Source organism: Musca autumnalis, unplaced genomic scaffold (assembly GCF_047663935.1).
Source record: "Musca autumnalis isolate F117 unplaced genomic scaffold, ASM4766393v1 scaffold_5, whole genome shotgun sequence".
Taxonomy (NCBI): Eukaryota; Metazoa; Arthropoda; class Insecta; order Diptera; family Muscidae; genus Musca; species Musca autumnalis.
The window spans coordinates 83740480-83762773 of NW_027412088.1; the positions used below are offsets into that span (position 1 = coordinate 83740480).

Consider the following 22294-nt stretch of genomic DNA (forward strand, 5'->3'; position numbering starts at 1 on the left):
TAGAGAATTTTCACTGCTACAACATTTTCTTTATTTGCATTTTAATACGGCTGGAGGCTTCCCAGCAAAAACGTGAAAACCGAAACCCTCAGACGGTCATTAAAAGGCACTTTTTGGCCCCTTCTCCTGTAAAATGTGATCGTATCAGATCAAAATATTCTGCAATTTTTTTCGCCATCAATTTTTACTGTGGGCCCTAGAATGCACCAAAACTCTGTATTCTACCTAAACTCCAGAAATATGCAAAATTATAAAAACATTTTAGGGTTAATGGCGTACTTCATGTGAGTTTTGGCAAAATTGTTACACAAAGCATCATTTTAGAAGGATGGCGTCAAAGACAAAAATGTTCTCCGCTAAATTTCACTATAAGTTACCAAAGAAATCTCTATTTGCATTACATACCAAGGAAATATCGATATCAACTTTGCCAAAAAACCAATAAACTAAAATGGGGTTGCAAACTTCTACCATTTCTACAGTTTTGAAAATATTTGAGTTGAGATCACTTGGAATCTTTGGACTTTAGGTGTGTAATGTATTTGGCAACTGTACTGACAATAATGTGAGGAATATTTTTCTTTTGGTCCCTTTTTCCACAAATCTTTAAAATCTCCTATAAAATGTGATGAAATCCGATAAAAATATTCTAGAAATTTGTTCGCCATAAAATTTTACTATAGGTCCTAGAATACAATAAAACTCTAAATTATACCCAAACACCAGAAAGTGACACCATACTATATTCTGACACTCTGGATCAAAGAAAATGTATATATATTTGCAAGCCAAAATGCCACGTTTTTTTTTGGCCAGGTTTTTCTGAAAATTGGCCACTGTGCATTGTCCCAATTTGAACTTCTATATCTAAAAAATGGTAAAACATATGAAAATATCATAAAGGTCAATCCTGTAGAAAATTTTCACAGCTACAATATTTTCACTTATCGAAATATTGAAAACGTGAAAACCTAAAAACCCCTAGAAATGTGAACTTTGATCGCGATTTATTTAAAAAGCGCTCCGACGATTGTTTTGTTTTTTGATGTTTATCATCTATGAATATTGTAGTTTCAGAATCCGCTAAAACTTCCCAGGTGTAAGCACCCTCCATTTAAAGTTGGTTCAGGCGCACCGTTATGTTAGACAATAGCTCCTTTATCATTGACATAATTTGCATCAAGTTATATATTTCTGTCGGCAAAAGCGGTTGACCCTATTTTATTCGTTTCGAATATAAATCTACTGATGGGTTTATATTAGTGAGTCTAGCCTTGATTTTCTGTTTCTAACACATCGAACTAACCATTTTTACGACCGTCCGCAATAATTGAGATAAAACGCTAAAAACAATTTTTTTGTATAGCCTCCATATAAAGCTACCACCCGATTTAAGGTATTACGAGGATTTTAGCTACATTTTTTGACCGAATTAGCTGAAGTTTCACATTTGGGGTTCGCAATGACCAAACAAATTCTCCACAAAAAATTTGCAGGAGAGGTTCACGTCCCGTAATAAGGTATTTTGAGGATTTTAGTTATATCTTGTGCCCAAATCGGCTCTAATTGGTCAAAAAACTTTTGCACCAAAAAAGGGTGGAGATAAATAAGTACACGTTTTGGTATAGCCCACATATGACGGTACCTCCTGATATAAAGTGTTTTGACGTTTTTAGCTACATTTTCTGACCGAATTAGCTGAAAATTGACATTTGACAATGACCAAAACCCTCTTCCACTAAATTTTACCAAGATATGAAAGTCCATGTTTGGCTATAGCCCGCATATAACGGTACCTCGCGATTTAAGGTGGTTTAAGGCTTTTAGCTACATTTTCTGACCTAATTAGCTGAAATTTGACATTTGATGTTCCAAATGACCAACAAACTTCTCTACAAAAAATTATCATTATAGGTCCTCGTTTTCGTATAGCCCCCATATAACTGTACCTACCGATTTTCGGTATTTTGAGGATTTTAGGTATTTTTTTAGACAGTTATCACAAAACTATCCTACCAAAAATTGTCAAAACAGGTCCATGTCTCGGTACATCTCAATTATTGGCACTTGGTGGATTTTAGCTATATTTTTGGACCGAATTACCTGCAATTCAACATTTGAGGTTTCCAGCGGTCACAAAACATCTCCACCAAAATTGTCAACTTAGGTCCATGTCTCGGTATAGTCCCTATATAACGGTACCTCCCGATTTTCATAATTTGATGTTTGGGATTTCTAGAAGTCACAAAACATCTCCACCAAAAATTGTCAACATAGGTCCATGTTTGGTATAGCCCTCACATAACGGTACCTCCCGATTTTCGGTATTTTGAGGATAACAGCTACTTGTTTGAGGCTCCCGGTTGTCACAAAACTACTCTACAAAATATTTTCAACATAGGTCCATGTTTAGGTATAGCCCCATTATAACGGTACCTCCTGATTTTCGGTATTTTGAGGATTTAGCTACATTTTTTTGCGAACTATCTGTTACTTGACATTCCCAGTGGTCACAAATTATCCTCACCAATATTTGTCAACATAGGTTATTGTTTTGGTATTGCCCCGATATAACGGTACCTCCCGATTTTCTTTATGTTGGGGGATTTTTGCTAAAATTTTAACCGAACTAGCAGTAATTTGCCATTTGAGGCTCTTGGTGGTCCCAAAACGTATCCACCAATAATTATGAACATATGTCCATGTTTTGGTATAACGGTACTTCCCAATTTTCGTTGACAACACCTCTCCACCGAAATTTGTCAAAATAGGTCCATGGTTTGGTATAGCCCCCCATTATAACGGAATTTTAACTACTTTTTGATTGAACTATCTCTTATTTGACATTTGACGTTCAAAATGGTCACAAAACTTCTCCACCAAAAAATTTGTCAATTGTAAGGAGTTTAACTACATGTGTTGACCGAACTATCTGTGATTTAACATTTTAGGTTCCCCGAGGTCACAAAAGTTCTCCATCACAAAAATGTCAATATAGATCCACACTTTGAAATAGCCCCCATATAAAGTTGGCGCCCGATTGATGATACATTTTCTGACCTTTAAATTGGCATTTGGGTTTCCGTGGTCACAAAATATCTCCACTTAAATTGTGGACTAATATGTATTTCACGGTGGATGGTATAAAAAGTTCGGCCCTGCAGAACTTAACACTTTTTTCCTTGTTATTTCTATTATTTTATTTGTTTTCAATGTGAATTTACTGACGGTTTATAGAGGTGCATGCAAAATATGAATCGAAAACTCAAATAAAGGAAGCAGCACAAAAATACGTTATGCCATTTCAGATTTTTACGTTCAACTTTAAGAACAAACGGTGTTTTCACTCCGTTTTTTACTTAATATTAGTTGAGTCTAGCCTAACAGTTCTAGTTTATCCATTCGAACTACTGCATGTGAAAAGAAGCGAAAGTTCTCTGCCAAAGGAAATCATAGTTATATGGATTCCGGTAAATTTCCTATCAACGAAACTTTCGATTAAACTGATAAATGATATAAACATTATGAGTACAACAACTTCCCTCCTCTCCCCCTACTACAGTAAATATGAGGAAATCAGCAAACGCATTATAATTTATAGCCATTCCGTCAGATAATATAACATTAAAGATAAGCACGAAAATTGCACACAATCAGATTTTGTCAGTTACAGCAAACAAAAAAAGAAGAAAGAAGAAGAACAGAATAAATGAAATTAGTCTCCATTCTTTGTCCCCACCGCATTCATGTGACAAGTTCATGCCTTGTTGTTGTCTTCCTTATGGAACAAACAAAAAGAAAAAAAACGGGAGTCATTGTTCCGTGGATTTGTCGTTTGCATAGAAAATCAATGCCCAAACATAAAGAGCAACAATGTCAATGTCATGGGGGTTGGTGTATGGTGTTAGTGCTTTGAAGCTTTGGTGGGTGGGAACACACCCTTCACATTTACTCTGTGATGAAAAGCAACATATACTGTTGATTGTTATGCTCCACAAAAACTAAAAGAGAACATTTCTAGTAGGAAAATGAATTTTCCAAGAGAATTTCATCAACACAAAAAGAGAAAATGACTGGGAACAGTTTTTGTGATGGTTAAGTGGTGGTAAAATAGTATAAATTGGCATGTTGACTTGAATTGTGTTTCAAATATATTTTGTATTTCGTATACTTCACATCGTCGCAGTGAAAAATCTTGGAAAAAAGTTCTTGCGTTTAAATACGTTATAATTTTGGCGCGGCATTAATTAAGACTTGTAAACAAAATTAATTAATTTAATTCATAACCCGGGCAAGCAGATGGATACCAAATTTCAAGCTGCCTGAAGTTTTGAAAAAAAAGAGAACAACAACTTGCAAACAAATCTTCCGTTTCCGTTAATTGTGAAAAAAGCATTTTCAAAACAAATTAACAGAGATTTAATAGCAAAAAACAAAAAAAAAAAAAAGAAAAAAACAAAGACGGGTCAGTGGCATTGTCGTTGTGAGTGGATGTGTGCGCTCTTATGTGAATAGCTAAAAACTTGTCTTTGACGTCCTTAATGTGTAATTCCTTTTTTCAATTAGCTTCGTGAAATTTAATAACAAATGAAAAAATGTCATAAAAAGAAATTTCTGGTAAAACAGCAAGAGCACTTTAAATTCTTGGTAGAAACTTCCTTTGTGCACACAAAATTGCTGTGAAATTTTATTTGCTATCGTGACGGTAAGTGTTTTTGTTCTATGTGACAGAATCGCAAATTTTAAGACTATATATTTCATATTCTTGGTATATGAGAATATTCAAAGGTGTTTTGCAATGGCTGAATGTTCGTAACTGTTATGTTTATGTTTTATAACGGTATTTTGAAACTCTAATTGGTGTTATATGAAAATGTCATAGACACGTTAACAAAAATATCTGTAAAAAATTAAATTAATTAATTATTAAAACAAGTAAAAAAGTATCAGTCGGCTTTGCCGATGTATATTGAAACAATATTTTTCCAAAATACGTATGTATTTAGGGGGTTTTAAAAATTTTGGGCATTTGAACCGACAAAAATTTTGATTAGGATTAAAGATCAAAAGTTTTGCGGAGGAGATACTAAAAGGAATGTATCGACATTGACCGTTATGGAAGTGGATCTCCAGCCACAACATATGGTGCCATAGGGGGTTCGGGCTGTTTGCTCAAGAAGTATGGACTTGCCCCTAAAAAACTTTTACCATCGTAATTGAAGCAGCGAATACAAGTTGCTTCAACAAAAATCAAAGTGATTAGATAGCAGGTCTTAAAGTGAACTTATCCGATATTTTGTGTGGGTGGTACCGGACAAATATAGCCCATATTTGAACCTGATCTATATCTGGTAGATATATTAGGATGTGTAAAGTATAGACCAATTCGGACACTCCCTTCAAGAGTTACCGTACGAACAATTTTACCGAACATTTGTGGGGGAGGTACCTGAAGGAGTGGACCGATATGGCTTATCTTCAAACTTAAACTATGTTTGGACAAAATATTACTAAGGCCATATGTTGGACCGAATCGGCAGATTCGTTCGAGAGTTATCTTGCGCTCCAACCACCTCACACGGTGTCATAGGGGTTTTTTTGCAACTTTCATGCTATTTTGTCAGGAAGTATTGACTTGGCCCTGATGAAACTTGTACCGACGTATGGAGGGCACCAAATACAAGTTGCTAAAACAAAAATCAAAGCGATTCGACAGATGGCCCTAAACTGAACTTTTCCGAAATTGTATGTGGGACGTACCCGAAGGAGTAGACCAATTGAGTCCATATTGGAACCTCATATTACTCTGGTAGAAAGTTTACGCTATACAAAGTATGGACCAAATCGGTCACTCCCTTAAAGAGATATTGTGCGCACAAACTTTCCGAACATTTTCGAACTTTTGTGGGGGAGGTATCGGAAGGAGTGGACCGATGTAGCTCATCTTCGAACTTAAACTAATTTTGGGCAAAATATTACGAAAGCCAAAATTTGAACCGAATTGGTTCATTCGTTCGAGACTTATCGTGCGCTCCAGCCAGCAGAACAGACGGACGGACATGGCTAGATCGACTCCAAATTGTCTGAAATACATTTCGTCCAAACATACTTGGGGTCTAAAACCATTATTTCAATGAGGCACATTTTCATCGTATCAAAGTGTATATACCCTCCTTAGCCTAAAGGCTGAGGGTATAATTAGAGAGGATTATAGTCGGATGAGGCCTACCATACCACTTTCTCTGGGGACTGTTTTCCATGGAATTTATTTTAAATGACTGTACACGTTATGTTATTGCTATAATTATTTGATTTTTTGGAATCATTTATTATTGATATAACTAGCAGACACCGGTCCGCTTTGCTGAACCGTCGTAATGAATTTTAATGAAAACTTTTTATGGACTTTATGCTTGACATTTCAAGAATAAATATTTTCTACCTCACTTCTTTGGTCCATTATCAAACCGAGGAGGATTTTAAATTTACCAACAGATTTTGTCTGTAACCTTTCTTTTCTCTTACAGACTGTCGGACTTTTTTGGCCCATTGATGCTGTTTAGGATTTATTATCGTCCATGTCCCCTGTCTTTATTTTAAAGCTATCTAATTATAAAAGTTAAAGAAATGGTTCAGCAGTTTTGAAAAAAAAATGTATTAAAAAGATCATCAGTAGACATCGGATTTTTGCATGTTTTTTATTTCTCATCCGATTGGACTCAAATTTTGGATCTAGGCGTTTTAAAGGTCAATTTTTCGATATTTGGGGTCATATCAAAAACATGCAAAAAAATATGCAAAATATATGCGAAAAATATGCAAAAAATATGCAAAATATGCAAAATATGTAAAAAATATGCAAAATATGCAGAATATGCAAAAAATATGCAAAATATGCAAACAGTTTTTGGCCGAAAATCGTCATAAAAGCCGTAAAATTGTCAATTAATGTGAGAAAAATCGTCAAAAATCTTCAAAGTGTTCTAAATTAAGATAGTTGGCCGTTTAACGTCGATTTTTTAGCAGATTATTGTGTTATCGAGACCTCTTACGACAGTTTGGTGTAGGGAATAAAAGTATGGTATTGTAATACAATTTTTTTATTATTAAACTATGCAAAAATATAAAATTTGATAAAATATCAAACGTTCTATGTAAAATTCAATATTTTCTTTGTTATAATTTGTAGCGTTGGGCTGGTTATTTTTCAAAGGGAACAAATCGATGTCGGATTTTTTATGGCGGCAACCGCATAAAGTTTTTAGTTTGGTCAGATTTTAAGACTGTCAAGTTTGAGCACAATTGGAATATGTTAACATGTGCCACTGGGGCCTCGACATTTGAAAATCTCGATTTTTTTTGGTTATTTAGCTATTTCTGCGACCCATTTCTCTGGAATGGTTAAAGCTTTTTGTCCATATTAAGCATGTTAAAGGCCATTCTGTTCTTAACATTTCTTGCTGGACAACAAAATATAAGTATATATAATAAATCTAATACTAAATTGGTATTAGAGAATTCGAGATAATAAAGCCAATGTCCCGAAAAACGTGACTAGGTAGGCTTTTGTGCGAAAATGGAGACTATTAAAAAAAATTTTCTTCATTTTTATAAATTTTTGGAATGAAAACAAATGTCTTTTACATTTTGTTCTAAACTAAATTTATTCGAGAGTCAGACATCATGTGGTTTTGGAGCTATCTGTGTACAGCTGACTACTTGAAGAACGCTCTGCTATGTAGTTCGCCTCCTGGAAATTCGGAGTTTAATCTCTTGAGCAACAAGAATTATGCCAGACCTTTTTCTAGGATTTTCGGCAGTTGCTCTTTTGGAAGTTTGGATCGAATATTTCTGAATAAATTTTAAACTTTGCTTTGTTAAGATTTTTGTCGCCTTTTGGCTCTTTACGGCGTTTTGCATCGTTGGATCAAACAATGGCAGGTCAGCAAGTTCAGGACTAAGATACCACAGATTATTAATTATGTTATTTCCTTTTTCTGAAATTTGCGTGTCAATGTTTTCATATTTCAATACATTTTCAATGAGGTCTAGGTCTTGTTTTGATGCTAAACGTATCGTAGAATCAGAAGAACCATCTGTCCCGAAAACAATCAAGCGTGGCTTCAAGAAAATCGTAAATATGCAATTGTCATTGGAGCTGGACCCCTGTAAGGTGTAAAGGAACGTTACTAGTATCATTATGGCTACAGTAGAAGCTATCTCAGAGGATCCCTACAAATATAAGATCTCTAGAAGCTTTATCCGTGAACAGCGGAGAATAAACCGTGAAAAATAAACGCAACAGCTTCAAGGAAGGAGGCTATTTGTGTGCACTGACATGGAAAACTATTACCAGATATTCTCAAAACAGGGATGAAAAAACGGGTTGCTGTTTTGGTATCATTTGGGGATAAAGAACAACTCCTAGGTGTTCCTGAACCTGACAGTAGCTCATGGGAGAAACAAGAACTATCAGTGTACAAATGCCTAGAAAAATGGGGTCTCACCAGCTCGAGCAGATATTAGGTCGAGAGATTCTGTACCACCGTACAAACTTGTTAGAAAATTGTTGAGAGGGATTTTTGACTGCAAGTTTGGAAGCACATCCGGACATCAACCAAACATATTCAAGCGATTTCTATAAGAATAGTCTGCGATTGACAAATCCAAGTTCGAAGTAGGCGAGAGTGTTTTAAAACTACTGCCCAGCCCACTTCCCAAGAACAAGAGGCCGTAGATGCACCTTGCGTTTAAATCGTTCGAGACTGGACGCCCCCAGAATGTTTTTTCTATTTTATTTATTTATTTGGTATCCCACACGACAACAACTAAGTGTTATAAGTGAGAGCTTGGGTTATTGATTTTACAAAACGTATAATGAACAAGATAATGTTTATATAGGTATAATATAGGATATATTCGGTAAACATTATCAATGATTAAAAAGAAATAGAGACAATAGATTGAGTTTAATACAAAAAATAGTGAAAACGATATTCAGAAATATTTTTAGGTCCAAAACAAGACCTAAATCGCATTGAAGGTTTACTTAATACGAAAGGCATTCACAAACAAATATCAGATAAAGGAAATAATAAAAAGAAAAATCATATGTGGTACCTTAGTCCGGAACTTATTGGTCTGGCATTGTTTGATCTAATAGTGCAAAAAATACTAAAAGGTTTAGGCGGCTCCCCGGCTAAAAAATCCGAGATCGATTTGGTCCTTTGAGTTAAAACTAGCCCAATGCTACAAATTAAATTAAGATGCTACAAAAAAGAAAATATTGAATTTTACATAAAACGTTTGATATTTTATCAAATTTTATATTTTTACATAGTTTAATAATAAAAAAAATGGTATTACGATACGATATTTTTATACCCTACACCACACTGTCGTCAATGGTCTCAATAACATAATAATCTGCTGAAAAAATCGACGTTATACGGTCAACAGTCTTAGTTTAGAACACTGTTATGTATTTTTTGATGGATTTTCCAACTTTAAATGACAATTTTACGACTTTTCAGAATCTTCGTATCTTTAATATTAAAAAATATGCAAATATGCAAAATCCGATGTCTAATCATCAGTTTTCAAGTTATAAAATATTTTAAAAAATTGGCGTGCCTTGGTATTTTGGCTCCAAATATGTACCTTGGGTACACACAAATGGGTCCCAAAACCGAAACCGATATAATGATAAGTTTGCTTATACACATAGCGTTTAAAAGAAAAGCGTGGGGAAGGTACCCCACCTCCTCTGAAATTCATAAAATATACATAACAACGGCAAACATAGAGCTTTTGCTGCAAATTTGATGGAAATCGGTTCAGTAGTATTGAAGGTATAACGTTTAAAAAAACAGGCTTGGTCGGGTCTTTAGGCCCCAAAGAAGTACTAATGTATATTAATCCGTAAATTTTTACACCGATACATGTGTAATTTTGGCAAATATAGCGTTTTTTAAAAAATATCACATACATTGGCTGGCATAATTATTTTGACAAGTTCGAAAAAATGATGTGTTTGGTTTTTTACCGGATTAGTCTTCTACAAAAATATGAAAAAATGTTCTGGCTAATCCTTTACTAGAGTACTTAAAATTAGTAATAAATTTTATCAATTCTAATATACGCTTGAACTTTTGTAATGGAAATAAAATTTCACTGCGTGGCATAAGTATTTTGACAAAATTGTTCTGTTGGTTTTTAGACATTAACAATTAAAATGTGTTTTTGTTATATATTTAATTATTACACTGTGAACCGAAATTTTGGGGGGTGAAAAATTCCTATTGGAGATGAAAGCCCTTGGTGAGTATATACAGAACCCCGAAGGACTGATTCGCCGTTAGTCGAACTTTCGCGATATGGCGTGATGAATATTTTGCCGGAGACCCTAAAAGCCATCTGGAATCAGTGTTATATCTATGTTCGCTGTTGTTTAAGCTTATATTTAAGATGACATTTCTTCAGTCAAATCAAAGAAGATTTTTTTCGTAGAACATATCGACCTTCTAACTCGCTTCCTTCAATGTCCTTTTCGTCCTTTATTTCAAGAACCGCAATAAAAGTGGCACAAGATTACATTTTCAGCTTCGGAATATTCTTTAGGCACGGTTCCCAAAGACATAAAATCGATAAAATCTTGTTTAAGCGGACGTTTTTCACTTTTACCCGAATCTTGCTCAGGCAGCCCTATATCTATTTATTTCAATATATTATTGTTAACCTATTGATGACCTAGAATTCTCCGAGTCATTAAAACAGTTATATCTTGTTTTGCCTAGCACGTTTATTTCATTATTTTTTTGAATAAAGATCCGGATATCCGAATTATGGGACCGGTTATTCTGATATTAAAACCGAATTTTTATCCTGTTTTTATGAACCGATTAACCGCATATGTGTATCATTAAAAAGCTATTAAAATTGTCAATCAGATATGACTAATATCTTCATTTGATTTGACTGAAGAAATGTCATCTTAAATATAAGCTTAAACAACAGCGAACAAAGATATAACGCTGATTCCAGATGGCTTTTAGGGCCTCCGGCAAAATATTCATCACGCCATATCGCGAGAGTTCGACTCACGGCGAATCTGTCCTTTGGGGTTCTGTATATACTCACCAAGGGCTTTCATCTCCAATAGGAATTTTCCACCCCCAGACTTTGAGCTCCATTTTGTTGCACAGTGTTATCAGTTACGGTAAAAATAATATATTTCACACACATTCGTACCATTATTGACCAATTTACGGATCGGTATTTCAAGGATACAGGGATATTCAAGAGATTAATCATTTAACAATATTTTCTATGATTTTCCCCCATTATCGCGGAATATTTTGCAGATTTCGATTTTTTATGAGAATAAGAACATATTTGCTTTTACAAGTGTGATATTTGAAGGAAATAACTTTAAGTTTGAACCCGAAATACGCTCCAAACGTGCTCCACAAAATTCAGCCTTACCATAGTAGCAGTGTTCTGCAATTGAATACATAACACTTCTATCAGTTTACTACCATGTTGTTATGAAAGATCGTTCAAAGTGCCACAATATTATTATGGTCCACATCATTAACGATAAAAATTAAATATCGCAGTATTTTAAATGATAGATCAGACCATTCTGATGCCTGGGAGCATGAAGGCATGGAAATAGCATCAGAAGGACATTTATTTCACAAAGATACCCAACTTTTTGGCTTAAGCTTACTGAAAAGTGTATTTTAAGATGAATTATGTTTAAATATATGTTTATCCGTCTGCAATATGCTCTGCCACAATGATTATGGGTGGTAAATGATTTTTATTGTAAATCTAATTGACAATTTTTGTAGCTATGCCTTATCAACCGAGTGGAATAGCAAAATATGACTTCAAATTATTTTTTTTAATCTCTAGAGATTCTAGTCTTAATAGAGAACGTGTTTTGACATCGCAATTGCTCAGATCAATTGGACAATTAATATGCTAGGGCTCCACGTAATTTGCGATAATGCTGGGATAGAGACAAATTGTAGCATGGGAGGAAAATGTCGTATTCTACACAAAGCCTATTATATATAAGGCAGTAGGCCCGTTAGTTACCCAGGAGACAGATTATTGCAATTGGCATCAGGGGAAAATTCTGTAGTTCTTTTTCCGGATGTAGGCAACTTTGCTGGTATATACCCTCCAGGAAGTAAAATATGGACCAATTTTTAAGTTCTTATATTTTCCATACAAAAGTAATGACCCATTTAAACCACTAGATAATATTAGATCATAATCCAAAATCATAGGCATGTTCTTCGACCTAAACTCTTACATCGTGCAAAATCTCGTGATAATTGATCTATTATTGCAACCTCTAGCGTGCTTCTGATTACATTACAAGCAAATAACTGGATATATATAACTCTGTTATCTGAGCACGTAAATCAACATAATTGGCATCAACGGAAAGTTCAAGAAATGGCTTTCCAAATGTTATTTACGTGGGCGGAATGTATCCTCAAGGAATACATATATAAGCTGTATATTAAAAATTTTCACAATTATTACACAAAAGTTGTGGTCCATTTAACCCTCTAAATATTATCTTATCACTATCTCAAATTACAAGCTTCTTCTTTGTAATATACATACTCTTATTTTTTTTAAAATTTCGAGGCGATCGGGCGACCTCCAGAGCAGCTACAAAACCGGATAAAAATGATGTCCATTTCACCTGCTAAATATTTCACGATCATCACTAATAACAATAGGTCTCTATTCTGGTCTGAACCCGAACTCCATGCAAGATTTTGGCGATCGGTCCATAATTGCGGCCTGGAGTTTGATTACAATTTATAATGGACAGACGGTCGAACGCACATCTCAATCTCGTCGAGATATGAAGATCAGTATACCACATTGGGGGTTTATGACCGATATTTCGCGGTGTCACATGAATTTTTCCCAAAACAAAATTATAATACCCTTTCCACATAGTGGTGTAGGGTAAAAAACTCCTTGTGTTTTCATAAAACTCATATAACTCTTAAGCGGCCCATACAGTATCAAATTTTGATGTCAATACCTCAAATCAAATATGAGAATGTGTGTGTGAATTTTATGGAAATAAGAAGAAATAAAAAAAATGTTCATTCATTCATTTTTAGAGGAAAATTTGCAGATTTCGGTTGCAGATTGAAGGCTGATTGAATGCTAAGGAGGAGTTCATCAAATGGGCAAGTCAATTTGATAGTGTATCGGCCGTTTTATAAAAATTCATGCTTTAATGAAAAATGTCGATTTGTGTAAAAAGCTATAATTTCGCTATAAAAATCTATAAAAAAATAATAATACAAAATAAAAAAAGTGTTAAACGAATGGGACGAGTACAAATGTCTTTATGGGCTAAAAAAGGACACTCTCAAGCATCATTGTTTTTTTAATTAATTTCTCGTAGGAAATCGAGATTTATGATCAATAATGCGTCTGAAAAAGGAAAGCCGACGATCGAACCCACACACCCACCACTATGTGACATGACATGTTTCGCCTTTGGTAATGAAGGCTTCTCAGACATATCGGATGTGGGACGGCTTCGCTGTCATCTAACTTTTACTCTTTCAAATGCAATTTGTTTTTACAGTGTTTTATTTAACTTGCTTTTGAGTCCGTTTAGTTCAAATCTAGTAACTCATTTTTAACGCAGTTGCAGTTGACCAATCGAACTGAAACTTTGCACACTTTTTAGATTTAGATGACAATACATGAATATGAGCGCATTTTTTCCCACCACCCAGTTTCAGGTATTTTGAGAATTTTATCTTCATTTTTGCCCGAATTAGCTGGCATTTGGGATTTCCAATGATACAGACATTTCCCCATCAAAAATTGTGAACACAGGTCTAGGTTTTGGTATAGCCCCCTTATAGCGGTACCACCCGATTTCAACTATTATGAGGATTTTATCTTCATATTTAGGCCGAATTGGCTGTAACTTGGCAATGGGACCCCCATTGGTATAGAAACTTCCTCACTAAAAATGATGGACATAGGTACAGGTTTTGGTATAGACCCCATATAGCGGTACCACCTGATTTCAAGTGTTATAAGGATTTTATCTTCATTTTTAACTCGAATAGGCTGTAATTTGGCATTTGGGGTTCCCAATGGTACTGAAACGTCCCCACCAGAAATTGTGGACATAGGTCCAGGTTTTGGTATAGCTCCCATATAGCGGTACGGCCTGATTTCAAGTGTTTTAAGGATTTTATCTTCATTTTTAACCAGAATTGGTTGTAACTTGGCATTTGGAGTCCCCAATGACACAGAAACATCCCCACCAAAAATTATGGACATAAGTCCAGGTTTTGGTGTAGCCTTTATATAACGGTACTACACAATTTCAGGCATTTTGAAGTTTTTATCTAAATTTTCGGCCTAAATTGACTATAATTTTGTTCTCAGTGGTCAAATAATGTCAAATAATATCAGTCGGCTTGGCCGACAGAGATATACCCTCAGCATGTGTATATTGAAACAATTTTTTCCCAAAAAACGTATGTATTTAGAGGGTTTTAAAATATTTGGACGTATGAACCGACAAAAATGTTGATTAGATTAAAGAGCAGAAGTTTTGCGGAGGAAATACTTAAAGGAATGGATCGGCATTGACCATTATGGAAGTCGATCTCCAGCCACTACATATGGTACCACTAGGGGGGTTTTACTCCCTTCATGCTGTTTGCTTAAGAAGTGTGGATTTGCCCCTGAAAAAACTTTTATAATCATAATTTAGGCAGCGAATGCAAGTTGTTTCAACAAAAATCAAAGTGATTCCATAGCAGGTCTTAAAGTGAACTTATCCGAAATTTTGTTTGGGAGGTACTGGATGAAGTGGACAAATATAGTCCATATTTGAACCTGATCTATATCTGGTAGATATATTAAGATGTGTAAAGTATGGACCAATTCGGTCACTCCCTTCAAAAGTTACCGTACGAACAATTTTTCCGAACATTTTTGAAATTTTGGGGGGAGGTACCTGATAGAGTGGACCGATATGGCTTATCTTCAAACTTAAACTATGTTTGAACAAAATATTACTAAGGCCAAATTTTGGACCGAATCGTCAGATCCGTTCGAGAGTTATCTTGCGCTCCAACCACCTCACACGGTGTCATAGGGGTTTTTGGCAACTTTCAGGCTATTTTCTCAGGAAGTATGGACTTGCCCCTAATGAAACTTTTACCGTCGTGTAGGGGCGGTGAATAGAAGTTGCTAAAACAAAAATCAAAGCGATTCGAGAGCAGGTCCTAAACTGAACTTATCTAAAATTTTGTGTGGGAGGTACCAGAAGGAGTAGACCGATTGAGTCCATATTGGAACCACATCTAAGTCTGGTATATATTTCACGATGGGCAAAGTATGAATCAAATCGGTTACCCCCTTCAAGAGTTATCATGCGCTCAAATTTTCCGAACATTTTCGAACTTTTGTGGGGGAGGTACCGGAAGGAGTTGACCGATATAGCCCATCTTCGAACTTAAACTAAGTTTGGGCAAAATATTACGAAAGCCAAAATATGAACCGAATCGGTTCATCCGTTCGAGAGTTATCGTGCGCTCCAGCCAGCAGGACAGACAGACAGACAGACAGACGGACGGACATGGCTAGATCGACTCCAAATTGTCTGAAACACATTTCGTCCAAACATACTTGGGGTCTAAAATCATTATTTCGATGAGGCACATTTTCATCGTATCAAAGTGTATATACCCTTCTTAGCCTAAAGGCTGAGGGTATAAAAAAAAAAATAAGTTTCGGTGTTTTATTTAGAAACTAGGAAATAATTTGTCGCTTAGCCTCAATAAATATATTCTTTCTCATGATGGAATCTCTCAAACACTGGGATCTCCAAATGCCAAGTTACACGCAATCTAATATATAAAAGGCAATGTGTGTATGTTAGTATGTTTGTTTGTTTGTATGTTTGTATGTTTGTATGTTTGTATGTTCCGAATAGACTCAAAAACGGCTGAATAGATTTTCTTGAAAATTTCAGATAATGTACTGGGAACACCGGTGGTGAAAATAGGCTATATATTTTTTTGAATGGTCGTCGCGGAAGTGAAATATCGCGGTCATCCCAAATTATTCAAAAATGTATTATTTCAGATAATATACCTAATTTTAGTAAGCGTGACTACAAAACCGCTAAAACACTGGCTTCAATATGTGGGATAACGCGGTCAACGCCATATTTTGGAATACAGTAAAATCCCGATGACTTGAGATGTCACTATATAGAAATACCGAAAAATCGATTGGGAAATCTTATGAAATTTTGTATGTGGAGTTTTTAGGTCTGAGAATAGGTCGTAATCTATTTTTTTTATCACGCTAAGTGTAGTGACCGGTGGTCCTCCCCACAATTTTTTTAAGAAAACCGCGAAATTCAATATACGTTTTAATATATTGTTTACAAATTGTTTGCAATGCTATGGTAATTACAGTCTTGACCCTGAATGGTCGTCGCGGAAGTGAAAAACGCGGTCATCCCAAAATTTTCAAAAATGTATTATTTCAATTAATTAGAACTGTCGTAAGCTGTTTTTATACGGCTAGGAGTAGTGACCGGTGGTCCTCCCCCACAATGTTTTTAAGAAAATCTGAAATCTTTGATATTTTTGAACGTATTGTTTACAGATTGTTTTCCCTGAATGATCGCGGTCATCACAAAGTTTTCAAAACTGTATTATTGCAATTAATATACATAATTTTAGTAAGCGTGACACAAAAATGATATAAACACTAGCTTGAACAAGTGGGATAGCGCGGTCGTGAGCTATTTTAATACGGCTAAGTGTAGTGACCGGAGGTTCTTCTTCAACATTTTTTTTTTAATCTGAAGTCCATGATATTTTTGAACGTATTGTTTACAGATTGTTTGCAATACTACTGTAATTACTGTCTTGACCCTGAATGGTCGTCGCGGTAGTGAAATATCGCGAAAAGTGAAATATCGCGGTCATCACAAAATTTGCAAACATTAATTATTTCTGATAATACACATAATTTTGTAAGCGTGCCTAAAAAACGCTATAAACGCTGAACACTAAACAATAAATGGGACAGCGCGATCAACTCCACATTTTGGAATACAGTAAAATCCGGATAACTTGAGATGTCACACGATCGAAATTCCAGAAAGATCAATTGGAAATCAGGCAAAGTTATTGATATACAATACAATATCATCATTGGAATCAGAATACCGCGATCATGTTCGATTTTTGAAAATATTATAATTACGGATAAAATCTCAAAATGTGGGAAGTGAAACTTCATGAGCATTGATTTAAGTCCTTGGAATAGCTAGGTAAAGATACATTTTTTAAATACAGCAAAATCTCGATAATAAAAACTACAATTTATAGAAGTAATTTTTTTATGAATTATATAAATGTTGCCATACATATCCCGAAGGAACATACATTTCGCTGAGGGGTATTTTACCACTATTGCATATAGAGCGCGAAGAAAAAAGGCGTTACGTTCGATCGGGCTGAATGAGGTTAAATCCACCAAAAATATCAAAACGATGACGTATACTGAACAGTGGCTATATCTCTGAACTATCGAAAATCGGGAGGTACTGTTTTATGGGAGCTATATCAAAACGTGAACCTATTACCGTTACATACCGAGCGCAAATAAAAAGGCGTGTCTTTCGGTCGATACGAATAATTATGCTCTCCTCTTTAAAATATATTAAAACCAGGTTTCAGCCATTTCGGTGTGATAATGATGTTAAATCCTCAAAAATAGCGAAAATCAGCCGGTACCGTTCTATGGGAGCTATATCAAAACGTGGACCTATACCAACAATTTTTTGCAGTAATAATTACGACCCCAACCGAAACCAACAATCCAATATATAGCAATGTTAATTGACGTGCACCGACCATTATATGTGGGTCACAAAGTGCTTTAAACTGTCGATTTATGGTGAAGGGTATAATAAAAGAGACTTTATATCTTAAATTTTGGGGATACCATTATATGGGGATACCATTATAGAGGGATGCCTAATTATGGGTGTATCAATACTGGATAGATAATTAAAGTTTACACGGAGAACCCAAACAACGGGCCAGCAACGCGGACCGGGTCAGCTAGTTCAATATAAAAGTGAAGATAAAACACTTGAAATCGGGCGGTACCGCTATATGGGGGCTATACCAAAAACTGGATCTACGTCCATAATTCTTAATGGGTACGTTTCTGTACCATTGGAAACCCTACTTGTCAAAAAACAGCCAATACGGGCTTAAAATGACGATAAAATACCTTAAATCGAGTGGTACCGTTCTATGGGGGCTATATGAAGGCGTGGACCTATACCGACAAATTTCTGGGGCAAAGGTTTACACACCCATTGAATACTAAGTACAAAATTTTTGCCATTTCCGAGGGATATTGAGGCCACAACCTTCAAAATACTGGAAATCGGGAGGTACCGTTCTATGGGGGCTATATGAAGGCGTGGACCTACACCGACAAATTTCTGGGACAAAGGTTTACACACCTATTGAATACTAAGTACCAAATTTCAGCCATTTCGGTGGAATATTGAGGCCACAACCTTCAAAATACTGGAAATCGGGAGGTACCGTTCTATGGGGGATTTATGGACCTATACCGACAAATTTCTGGGGGAAAGTTTTGCACCCCCAACGAAGACTAAGTACCAAATTTCAGCTATGTAGGTGTAATAATGAGGCTAAAACCTTCAAAATACCGAAAATCGAGTGGTACCGTTCTATGGGGGCTATATGAAGGCGTGGACCTATACCGACAAATTTCTGGGGCAAAGGTTAACACACCCATTGAATACTAAGTACCAACTTTTTGCCATTTCCGAGGGATATTGAGGCCACAACCTTCAAAATACCGAAAATCGGGGGTACCGTTCTATGGGGGCTATATGAAGGCGTGGACCTATACCGACAAATTTATGTGGCAAAGGTTTACACACCCATTGAATACTAAGTACCAAATTTTAGCCATTTCCGAGGGATATTAAGACCACAACCTTCAAAATACTGAAAATCGGGAGGTACTGTTCTATTGGGGCTATATGAAGGCGTGGACCTATACCAACAAATTTCATATGGAAAATTCATATGGTCTTATACACCAAATGAAGGCCAAATACCAAATTTCAGCCATTTCAGTGGAATAATGAGGCCACAACCTCCAAAATACTGGAAATCTGGAGGTACCGTTCTATGGGGGCTATATGAAGGCGTGGACCTATACCGACAAATTTCTGGGGGAAAGTTTTGCACCCCCAACGAAAACTAAGTACCAAATTTCAGCTATGTCGGTGTAATAATGAGGCTAAAACCTTCAAAATACCGAAAATCGGGTGGTACCGTTCTATGGGGGCTATATCAAAACGTGGACCGATATAGTCCATTTGAAATACCAAACATCCTAGGAGTAATATAAACTTCTACACCAATTGACAAAGCTCTATCTTAAAAATTGCGAGCTGTATCTTGATTTCAATAGACGGACGGACTAGGGATAGGTAAGTCGACTTTCGGTTAATCGATTAATCGATTTTGCAGTCAAAAATCTAAAAATCGTAGTCGACTTTTGTCTGGAGGGAAAATCGCATAATCGATTATCATGTGATCGATTTTCGAGTTTGTTCATAGATTGTGGACTTGGCGGTTTTACAGTTTCAAAAGAAAACTCGAAAATCGACGAATAGTCGATAATAATCGATTTTCTGCGGTTATGAAAAAGTCGAAAGTCGAGTTTTAAAACAACTGAAATAATCGCAATACCGAAAAATCGCATTTTCAGTTTTAGACCAAAATCGAAAAGTCGAAAAATCGATTATTGCTTTCCATTACCTATCCCTAGGACGGACATGGTTATATCGGCTTAGAATTTTACCCTGATCAAGAATATATATACTTTATAGGGTCTTTATTATTTCTCATGAATTATCTTCTTAATATTGAAGAGCAGTCGCGTGTAAAACCTTGAAAGAAAACATGTTCAGAATGAGCCTTTTCTTCATTTATTCCACAACATGTCAGTGGGACATGTGCGGCCTTTGAATGCCGATAATATGTGAGTGAACATCATGGATACCACCTCTGCTACGCAATTTTTTATAAGTATGTCATAAGAAATTTCACAATAATTCAAGTTGTGTAAACAACAACAACAACATAACCTGCATCATCACTCTACAGGATCAATATCAAGGCATGACCTTGGATTTTATGTTTATTGACATATGTATGTGTGCATGTACGTATGTGTGTGTGTATTTGTGCTTTTATTGCAGACCATGAAATATAATTCCAGTTCTAATCTCATATAGGATGGCATTATGGTGTATGGTGTTGTTGCAATATAAAATTCAATGTTTATGATTTCAAAGCAATCTCTGGTTTTCTTAAGAAAGTGTTCTATGGACTGGTAATTTGCGTAACATTCACCTAAGGTAGCAGAGTCAGAGGAGGAGAGCATCTTATGAAATGCAGACAAACATATGCTGCTTGATTGTTTCACGTTTATCATGTTATCTTAGAAACAGAAACAACAAAACAGTATACTCGTATTTGTTAAGAAAAACAAGGCTTTAATGTTTTTATGGATTAATAATAATTGTATGTTTTGCTATAAAACTTTTACAACGTCCTATGTATTAAAACAGAGATGTGGTCCTTAATTGCATTTTGTGTGAATATTGTACAAAGGAGTCCAAGAATTCAAAGTTAAGAGCGCATTTGGAGATTTTCTTATTTTTGGGAGTTCCTGAAGGTTGGCATTTTTACAGTGTTTTATTTTAAATCATTTAAAGGTTTTTTGTATAAACGGACGTAAATTCTTTTTTTACAACGAATTTCAAAACATGGATCTTCCTCGAACTTGACCTGCCCGCAAAAAAAGTTTGCATCTTTCAAAAATGTCAGTCCGGAGGGACGAACTTGCATAAAAACTCATATATTTTTCAACCGATTTCATTTGTTTTCCCATTTTGGAAAGTTAACTTAATTTCCTTCTTGCTTAAAGTAAATATTTACACTATTAGGCATCTTCTACGCAGCCTAGAGCATGAGAAAAGGCATTTTCCTGTTATTTAATGTGTTTTTACAGTGTTTTATTTAACTTGCTTTGGTGTCCGTTTAGTTCAAATCTGGTAACTCATTTTTAACACAGTTGCAGTTGACCAATCGAACTGAAACTTTGCACACTTTTCAGATTTAGATGACAATACATGAATATATGGAATCAAAACCAATATTGGTCCATTTTACAGTGTTTTAACAGTGTTTTATTTAACTTGCATTTCAAATTTTGTAACTCATTTTTGACACAGTTGCAGTTTTCCAATCGAACTAAAACTTTGCACACTTTTCAGATTTGGATGACAATACACGAATATGAAATCAAAACCAATATTGGTTTATTTTTACAGTGTTTTATTTAAATTGCATTTCAAATCTGGTAACTCAATTTTGTCACAGTTGCAGTTGACCAATCGGACTAAAACTTTACACACTTTTCAGATTTGGATGACAATACATGCATATGGGCCCATTTTTTCCTACAGCCCCCATATAGCGGTACCACCCGATTTCAGGTATTTTTAGGATTTTATCTTCATTTTTGCCCGAATTAGCTGTCATTTGGTATTTGGGATTTCCAATGATACAGACATTTCCCCACCACAAAATTGTGAGCATAGGTCCAGGTTTTGGTATAGCCCCCTTATAGCGGTACCACCCGATTTAAAGTATTATGAGGATTTTATCTTCATTTTTAGGCCGAATTGGCTGTAACTTGGCAATGGGACCCCTCATTGGTACAGAAACTTCCCCATCAAAAATTGTGGACGTAGGTCCAGGTTTTGGTATAGCCCCCATATAGCGGTACGACCCGATTTCAAGTGTTTTAAGGATTTTATCTTCATTTTTAGCCAGAATTGGCTGTAACTTGGCATTTGGAGTTCCCAATGGTACAGAAACTTCCCCACCAAAAATTATGGACATAAGTCCAGGTTTTTGTATAGCCTTTATATAACGGTGCTATGGATTTCAGGCATTTTAAAGTTTTTATCTAAATTTTCGGCAAAAACGACTATAATTTTGTTCTCAGTGGTAAAAAAATGTATTTATTAAAAAGTTAAAAATAAAAAATAATTTAAAAAAATTAAGTTTCAGTGTTTTATTTAGAAATGCACTTAAAACTAGAAAATAATTTGTCGCTTAGC

At 35.4% G+C, this 22294-nt stretch overlaps 1 protein-coding gene across 2 annotated transcripts in view; it reads left to right on the forward strand.

Moving 5' to 3' along the window:
• The first annotated feature begins 4142 nt into the window (after positions 1–4142).
• The window catches only part of LOC141405486 (ras-related protein Rap-2a-like), a 68861-nt gene continuing 50709 nt past the window's right edge, over positions 4143–22294 (forward strand). The window contains exon 1 of one of the 2 annotated variants that reach the window (XM_073989875.1): positions 4143–4705. The gene's annotated coding sequence lies outside the window, so the exon portion shown is untranslated. The remainder of the gene's footprint in view (positions 4706–22294) is intronic. The other variant, XM_073989874.1, reaches the window with a different exon arrangement.